Source organism: Rattus norvegicus, chromosome 14, assembly GCF_036323735.1.
Source record: "Rattus norvegicus strain BN/NHsdMcwi chromosome 14, GRCr8, whole genome shotgun sequence".
Classification (NCBI taxonomy): Eukaryota; Metazoa; Chordata; class Mammalia; order Rodentia; family Muridae; genus Rattus; species Rattus norvegicus.
Window position 1 is genome coordinate 17,976,185 of NC_086032.1, and position 8,178 is coordinate 17,984,362.

General features: G+C 43.2%; 1 pseudogene; it reads right to left on the bottom strand.

The window, feature by feature from the left end:
• Positions 1 to 1,511: 1,511 nt before the first annotated feature.
• Positions 1,512 to 2,327, bottom strand: Rpl8-ps4 (ribosomal protein L8, pseudogene 4; annotated as a pseudogene).
• Positions 2,328 to 8,178: the final 5,851 nt, after the last annotated feature.

Genomic DNA, 8,178 nt, shown 5'->3' on the forward strand with positions numbered 1-8,178 from the left:
GTGACGTTCATTCTCTCACATTGAAAAGATCCTTGATTCAAACTGATTGTGATGTATCATAATGATGTGTTTAAAAGTCCAGTTCATACCTGATTTTGTCTCCTATTTACTTTCTACAAGAAAATAGAAGACATTCTACGAGAACATAAATGAAATAGCAGGGGATGGTGGGAAAGACCCCGATGCAATGCAATGAAACCATCTGTCATGAAGACATGGTTCTCTCTCTCTCTCTCTCTCTCTCTCTCTCTCTCTCTCTCTCTCTCTCTCTCCCTCTCCCTCTCCCTCTCTCTCTCTCTCTCTCTCTCTCTCTCTCTCTCTCTCTCTCTCTCTCTCCATTAGCATCATCGTTTAAGAGGTTGGCCTTGGGGCTTAGTTTAAATTGATTCCACCCACTGAATACAGCAGAATGAGATGGTTTTTAAAATCTGTTTGACAAGGGTCTCCTGAGATCTGTGAGGATGTGATGATGCTCTATGGTGCTATGATGGGGAGTTTACAGCAAGGCAAGGAGCTATGTTCTTAGGATTGGTCAGTAGAACTAGAGTCATTTGGGGAAACAAGGAGCACGGTGGGCATAAACAGCTTTCTTCATGAAATTTCTGGATGGACCAACGTTGTAGGCATCAGTTAAGACGGTCCCAATAACTCCTGGAGTTATTGACTGAGTCCTGACATTCTTACCTTTATAAGTCTCCTCCCTTTGGTTGTAAACTGGACCTAGGAACTCAATGAATGCCGCAAAAGTGAAGAATCACTTGTGAAACTGGGTTACAAAACAAAAAAAAAAAAAAAAGAAAGAAAGAAAAAAAAAAAAACCCTGCTGGCTTCCATCCTACGCATTCACTCCTGCTGAATTGCTATGAGGGAATGCAATGGGTCAGGCTGAGGGCAAGCCCTAAGCAACAGCCAGTGAGAAGCCAATGCCAGCACACAACAGCCCAAAAGGAATCAAATCCTGCAATCCTATCTGAGAATCGCATCTCCACCAAGCAGACCCTCTTTCCACAGAGGCTTCAGGTAAGGCCCAGCTCCAGAGAGCTCCTTCACTGCGGGTCTCAAGATGATGACCCAAGGAAAGCCGACCCTGGATTCTTGACTTACAGTGCCACTGAGATGGCACCTTCCCTGTTTTAAGATACCGAGGAGCGGAATAGTTTATTACACAGCCTCAGGCTGTGGGCTACACCTGGTATGCGGAGATAAGAATTGCTTTTCTGACTCACAAGAGTTTCTGTTCTCTTCTCGTGGGTGGATGGATGGGTGGGAGGTAGGGTTGAGAGAGGGTTTATCTGTGTCTCCTGACTGTCCTGGAACTTGCTCCATAAACCAGGTTGACTTTGAACTCAGAGATCTGTCTGCCTCTGCCTCCTCGGTGCTGGGATAAAAGTGTGTACATCCACGGCCCATCTAAGAGTTTCTTTTTAAAACACACTCTTACTATTGATTCTTTGAGAATTACATACGTGTATTATGTATTTTAATCATGTCAACTTCCTATCTCCCTTCAACTTCTCCCAAGAATCCTTCTTGTCATCTCCCCTGTCAACTTCATGTACAAGAGTGTCTTTTTTTTTTTAAAGCCAAAGGACATACTTTATTAGCTCCTGAACTCTAGTTCTCCTTCTCCTGTACAGTTTTGGTTCCACGTAGCCATCCAGTCTGGAGGACAGCAATGGCGCCCAGCAGGGGCATCTCTTTGGATAATGGAGGGTTTGCTAATGTGCTGGTGGTTGCCACCTCCAAAGGGATGCTCCACAGATTCATTGCCACATCCCGCACACATGCCCAGCAGTTCCTCTCTGCCTTGTACTTGAGGTAGGCACGGCCAGCCTTTAAGATAAGCTTGTCAATGCTGCGCCCACCGGCCACGACACCAGCAACACCTTTGTTGGCAGAAGAAATGACCTTCTTGGACCTGAAGGCAGCTTCATTCGGGTCTTCTTGGTCTCTGGATTGTGGGAGATGACTGTGGTGTAGTTCTGGGAGGATCATGACAGCTTGCCACTGTCCCCAGGCTCTTCCTCCAGACAACACTGGTTAGTACCCTCAGGCATGGTGCGCACAGGTAAAACATTGCCAATATTCAGCTGGACACAAACTGTCCAGCATAGATTCCCTCTGCTGCGATGAACAGCTCCGTCCATCCACTTCTTGAATCGGTAGGGATTCAAGACCACTTTTACGAGGGGGAACATCATGGCCAGGGTCATGAATGATGCCTTTTACGATGCCTTTAATGTAGCCGTGTTGCCTTTACCGTGTTTCACGTGCGCTCAAAACACAGAACCAGCGCCTTTCCTGTGCCCTCAGATCACACGGCCCATGGTGGCGAGTCTGCTGGCAAGTAAGGCTGGAAGACACAAGAGTGTCTTTTAATGAAAGAAACAACAGAAGTATATTTCCATTCCTTTCTATTCACTTTGCATGTATTCCCAAATGGGTGTGGAGAAAAGACAGGCAACTAGGAATGTGTGAATGTTTGAGTATGGAGGTACGACATAGTGTGTTTAAATACTGTGTCCCATGATGCATCTTTAATCTCCTGAAAGTAGGTTGGTCTACCTATGCACATGCTAAGCACATTTGCATATATGTGATCTATGCCTGTCAGTGGGTTCTGGATCTTTGGGGTAAGGGTCACTGCAAAACAAAAATGCAATGAAAAATAAATGTAGTAGCTGAAGTGATGCCTCCATTGGTTAAGCGCTTGACACACAAGCACAAGGACCTGAGTCCTAAGTGATGGACTGATCACCTATGTGATCCAGGCCTGCCGTCCCGGTGCTAAGAAGGCAGAGACAGGAGGGTATCTGGGGCTTGCTGACCAGCTACTCTGGCCTGACCATTGAGCTCTGGGTTAATTAAGACCCTGTATCGGGGTTGGGGATTTAGCTCAGTGGTAGAGCGCTTGCCTAGCAAGTGCAAGGCCCTGGGTTCGGTCCCCAGCTCCGAAAAAAAGAAAAAAGAAAAAAGAAAGACCCTGTATCAAAAAGTAAGGTCCCGGGGAGTGACTGAGGGATATGGATCTGACGTTGATTTTTGGCCTCCATGTACATGCACATACACAATCACGCATGCACACATGTAGCACACAAACACAGCAGATACTTTTGACCTGCTCTAAGTTTGCCTTTTGCATGCTATGAATGAAGCTCATAGAGACGACTCAACTACAGCACAATGTATTTGGACTTAAGGTGTTTCGAAGACAGACGTCAAGCAATCGCGTACCAGCAGACCAAGTGAACTCTGTCCATTCTATGTGGTCTCATCCATTCTCCCCTCAACTTCCCCAGAGAGACTTCAGCTCGTTAGACTTTCATGGACCATGGCTCATTATTTTTGTTTCCGTCTCTGGAAAATTGTTGTAAACACGGCGACCAGTGACTGATTAAACACACACCAGCCAGGAGGAAAACAAGCAAGGAGGTTCAGCAATAAAAATGGAGTCTGGTGACAAACTTGAAATGTACAGTCGTGGGGACACAGACACGATTCCCGTGGGAAGAGTATTTCTGCTGCAAAGGAGTGGAGAGTGGCAAGGTGCACACTCTAGGGGGAGAAGTAGGCTCTTGCTGAGCTGATTGGGTATGGGGAAATGTTGGAGATTGGTTCTAATGCTTTCATTCAATCTGGAACTTGCGTGTCCTAATGCTAAAGGTCCCTGTACCCAGTTGGTTTTCAATTGATGAATAAAGATGCCAATGGTCAATGGCACAGATGGGACCCTTAGAATTGCGCGAGCAGGAACAAGGGAGAATCGCTGTGACTCAGGGTCAAAAGAATGGGTCTCAGGAGAGTCAGGAAATAAAGCCAACCAGCCCTATGAGGCTACTTCTCCGATTGGGCCTGGGGTAGCAGGGCAAGGTGTAGGAGTACCCAGCCTTTGATGTAGCCAAGGCATTTTAAAAATTAAGCTAGTGTGTGAATGTATGCGTGGTGTGTGCATGTGTATGTGTGTGTTTGCTGTGTGTGTATGTGTGTGTGAGTGTCTGTGTGGTGTGTGTGTATGTGTGTGTGAGTGTCTGTGTGGTGTGTGTGTATGTGTGTGTGTGTATGTATGTGTGTATGTGTGTGTGGTGTGTGTGTGTGGTGTGTGTGTATGTGTGTGTGTATGTATGTGTGTATGTGTGTGTGGTGTGTGTGTGTGTGTGGTATGTGTGTATGTATGTGTGTGTGTGTGTGGTGTTGTGTGTGTGTGGTATGTGTGTATGTATGTGTGTGTATGTGTGTGTGTGGTGTGTATGTGTGTGTGGTGTGGTGTGTGTGTAGTGTGTGTGTGTGTGTGTGTGTGGTGTGGTGTGTGTGTAGTGTGTGTGTGTGGTGTGTGTATGTGTGTGTGTGGTATGTGTGTATGTATGTGTGTGTGTGGTGTGTGTATGTGTGTGTGGTGTGGTGTGTGTGTAGTGTGTGTGTGTGTGTAGTGTGTGTGGTGTGGTGTGTGTATGTGTGTGTGTGGTATGTGTGTATGTATGTGTGTGTGTGTGGTATGGGGTGTGTGTGTGTATGTATGTGTAGTGTGTGTATGTGGTGTATGTATGTGTGTGTAGTATGTGTGTATGTATGTGTGTGTGTATGGTGTGTGTGTGTGTGTGTGGTATGGTGTGTGGTATGGTGTGTATGTGTATGTGTGTGTGTGTGTGTGTGTGTGTGTGTGTCTTTCATTTGAGGATTCAAAGGTAGCTCCTGGGTGGGTGTGCGGGTACAATCTGCCAGGAGCACAAAGTGGTGTAGCAAAACCTCCCTGCTACAGGGAAAGGCAACAGAGCTGGAAAACAGGAGGGGCCAGAACTAGAATGAGCACACTCCCATAACACGTATGACTCTGTTTGGATATTGAATACTGTGCTATTATTTTTCCAAGGCTAGTCTTGGCCTTGCCGTGTAACCTGAGCTAACCTCACACTTGTGATTCTGCCTTGGCATCTCAAATGCCGGGACTTCATGTGCCATCCCACCTGACTGGTATTAAATACTTACGGTTAAAATGCCAACCATCCCTTACTACATCACCTGCGCGATGCCAAAAATCTGTGGATGTCCAGGTGCCCTAAAGGAAGCATGTGGTACTTGCATGAAACCTGTAGACACTCTGAGGGATGGAGTCTTTTAAGCTCAGACTCCATTTTAGAGAACCTGACCTAAGTTTGAACTCAGGTAAACCAACAGGCCGGTACCTAGCATTAGTTTCCAAGTTGCCCCCCCCCTCAACAAAATCTGAGTCTAGCTCTAGCCTCTAGGCTCACCCCCAACACGATCAGCGTCTCCAGGTTATTCCCCCAACAAACCTGTACCCCCAAGTTACAAGCCCACCTCCTGCCTAATAACCACCAAGGCAGAGGGAAACAGAAATCAAGCTAAGTTTATAATATGACTCCCAATACAGCCAATTATGTTAAAGGCCATATAGTAACTTACCAATTAGATGCTTGCACACTCTTCCCACCCACTGCTGCTTACTATAAAGCCTTGCCCCGTAGATATTCGCCCCCCCCCGCCAAAACGGCTTGTGTAACAGCAGTGTGCTGGGGGGCAGAGGGGAAGGGGCTAGCTCGAATAAAAAGGCCCTATTGTAATTTACATCAGATCAGCTCCTGTCTGTTTTTTGGGGATCAAACACTTCCTTGGCACTACAATCCTCCTGCGGACTTTACACCATCTCTCAATTATTTATAATACTCAGTGCAATGTGAGCATTATATAAATGGTTTCTGTTCTGCATTGTTTTCTATAAACTGAACGCTAGGAGCCTTCAGCGATGAACAACTGTGTTACTCATACATCACAATCCTATCTCAAAGCCTTCAACTGATAACGACATACATAGACGTCTCCATCGTGCTAATTAGGGGTGCCTACATAAAAAGATTGTTTCTAAAAACGTTGGGTCGCACTGCTAGTGATTTTACCAACTCTTTGGACATTAAGAGGAAAGCGTCAAAGACCTATCTGGTTATTAGAGTGGGAAATCCAGAAATAGATCTAGCTCTTACACTTACTTGTTTGGTGCCAAGGAATGGATTGGGTCTTATTTGGAGTCTCCAACATAGCTAGATTATCTCCAAGGCTCAATGTTTACAGTTGTCCCAAAATTATTAAGCCTCATGTCTGAAAACTGCTCATGGGAGCAGGTGCTGTCTTTGTGGCTGTTGCACCCTTTATTATTTCCGTTGTGTTTTGTTTTTTGTTTTGTTTTTGAGACAGGATCTTATAATGTGGGCTGGTGGGGAACTCATGATGAAAATGCAATGGCCTTGAACCTGAGATAATCCCCCTGCCTCAGCCTCCTGAGTACCAGAATTATAGGTGTGCAACACCATGTTCGGCTTGCACTTTCATTTCGGAAGTGAGTTTTCTTGGTTGCCAGGTGTAGGTCAGATTGCTGAACCAATTAGAGATTAAATATTTTCAAACACTATCATTTAATACATTATAAAATCTAATCAGTAGTAGCATTATACATGCTTTTATATTATTTTATATTAAATATATTTTAAGATGGTAATTTTCAATGTTTTTAATGGAATGGTTTTTAACAAACACCTTCTTCCCTCCCTTTCCTCCCTCAAACCCTTCCCATGACCCCCATGACTCTCAAAGTGATAGCTTTTTTCCTTTATATTATTACATATGTATATATGTGTATATATAATGTTTAAATATGCATTAACACAGCCTGCTGAGTTCATGCTTACTGTTTGTGTGCACTTGGTTTCAGAGCTGACTACTCTACATTGGACAAACAAAAGGACCCATTTTTGTGAGAGGTTAATTCTCCTCCTATCAGAGGCATTAGTTGCCAGTAGTTCTTTGTCTAGGAGTAGGGCCCTATGAAATTCCCGTTTTCACAAGTTAACATGCCTATCGATGTTGTCATTGTTCTGGTCTTGTGTGTGTGCGTGTGTGTGTGTATATACACACAGATGTATATATATATATATATATATATATATATATATATATATATGTGTGTGTGTGTGTGTGTGTGTGTGTGTGTGTGTGTATGTATATATGTATTTATATATATAATTTTCCTTCATTTTAATTGTCAGTGTTCTATGATTCTCATACAAATAGCAGCATAGCAGATTTCCTTGAGTTCTTACATCAAAGTTCATTTAAGCAATTTTTTATCACTAGACATTCATATTCTCCTTTCCACATCCTATAAATCATAATCCAAGTCTTATTATTTTACTGGTGTTTTTACACGAATAGACTCCTATCATTGTTAGATTATCAGAGAAGAGCCTAACAGTGAAGGCATGTGCCTTTTGTCCCAGCACTCGGGAGACAGAGGCAGGCAGATCTCAGAGTTCAAGGCTAGTCTGCTCTACAGAGTGAGTTCCAGGACAACCGAGGCTACTCAGAGAAACTGTGTATTGAAAATCCAAAAATAAACAAAACAGAATGAAGCCAAACAAGATTAAAGGAGAACATGGTATATAACTTTCTATATGTGTTGTCTAATAACATTACAAATAGTCTGTACAATATATATGTCAAGAGCAAATAAAACAATTCCAATTTCATTCCATCATTGGCCACTTTAATTTTAATGTGTCTATAATATATTAATATAGTAAAATTATTATTTAATAATATAGTTTTAATTTTTACTGAAACAGTATTTTTAATTTTTAACATTATATGATTAACTTTTGTTAATTGATCCCCATCACATCATCTGTTCATTTTATTGGAGCAAATTGATTAACCTTACCATTCATATATGAACTCTTTCACGACATAAATGTTTCTGATAACACTTGGGCTAACATTTCCCAATTAATTGCTTTAATTCAAATATTTAGTTGTTCCCTTATATTTTGTAAGCCACTTTAAGATCGCATTCTCGGATGTGAGTGTTTTTTAATGCTTGATTTGTCAAATGCTGAAATATTATGTTCAGCTGGCTTGCAAGGTGCAGCAGTCTCTCCCGGCAATGAGTCAATCCCTCCTGCCTCACACATCACAGCGTTCTTCTCGGTACTGAGCTGCTCTGAACCAAAACTTAAATCAAAATTCTTTCACTGTGAATCTCGGTTCAAGTTCATGTGCAGAACCACCACCCGTGTTCTCCATTTCTGTAGCTCCAGAAAGCCGTTGCTGTCTTTTTGAAATGTTCTTCACCCGACGCCCTACAGTAGTTTATTTTGACTGGAGTCTTACTGT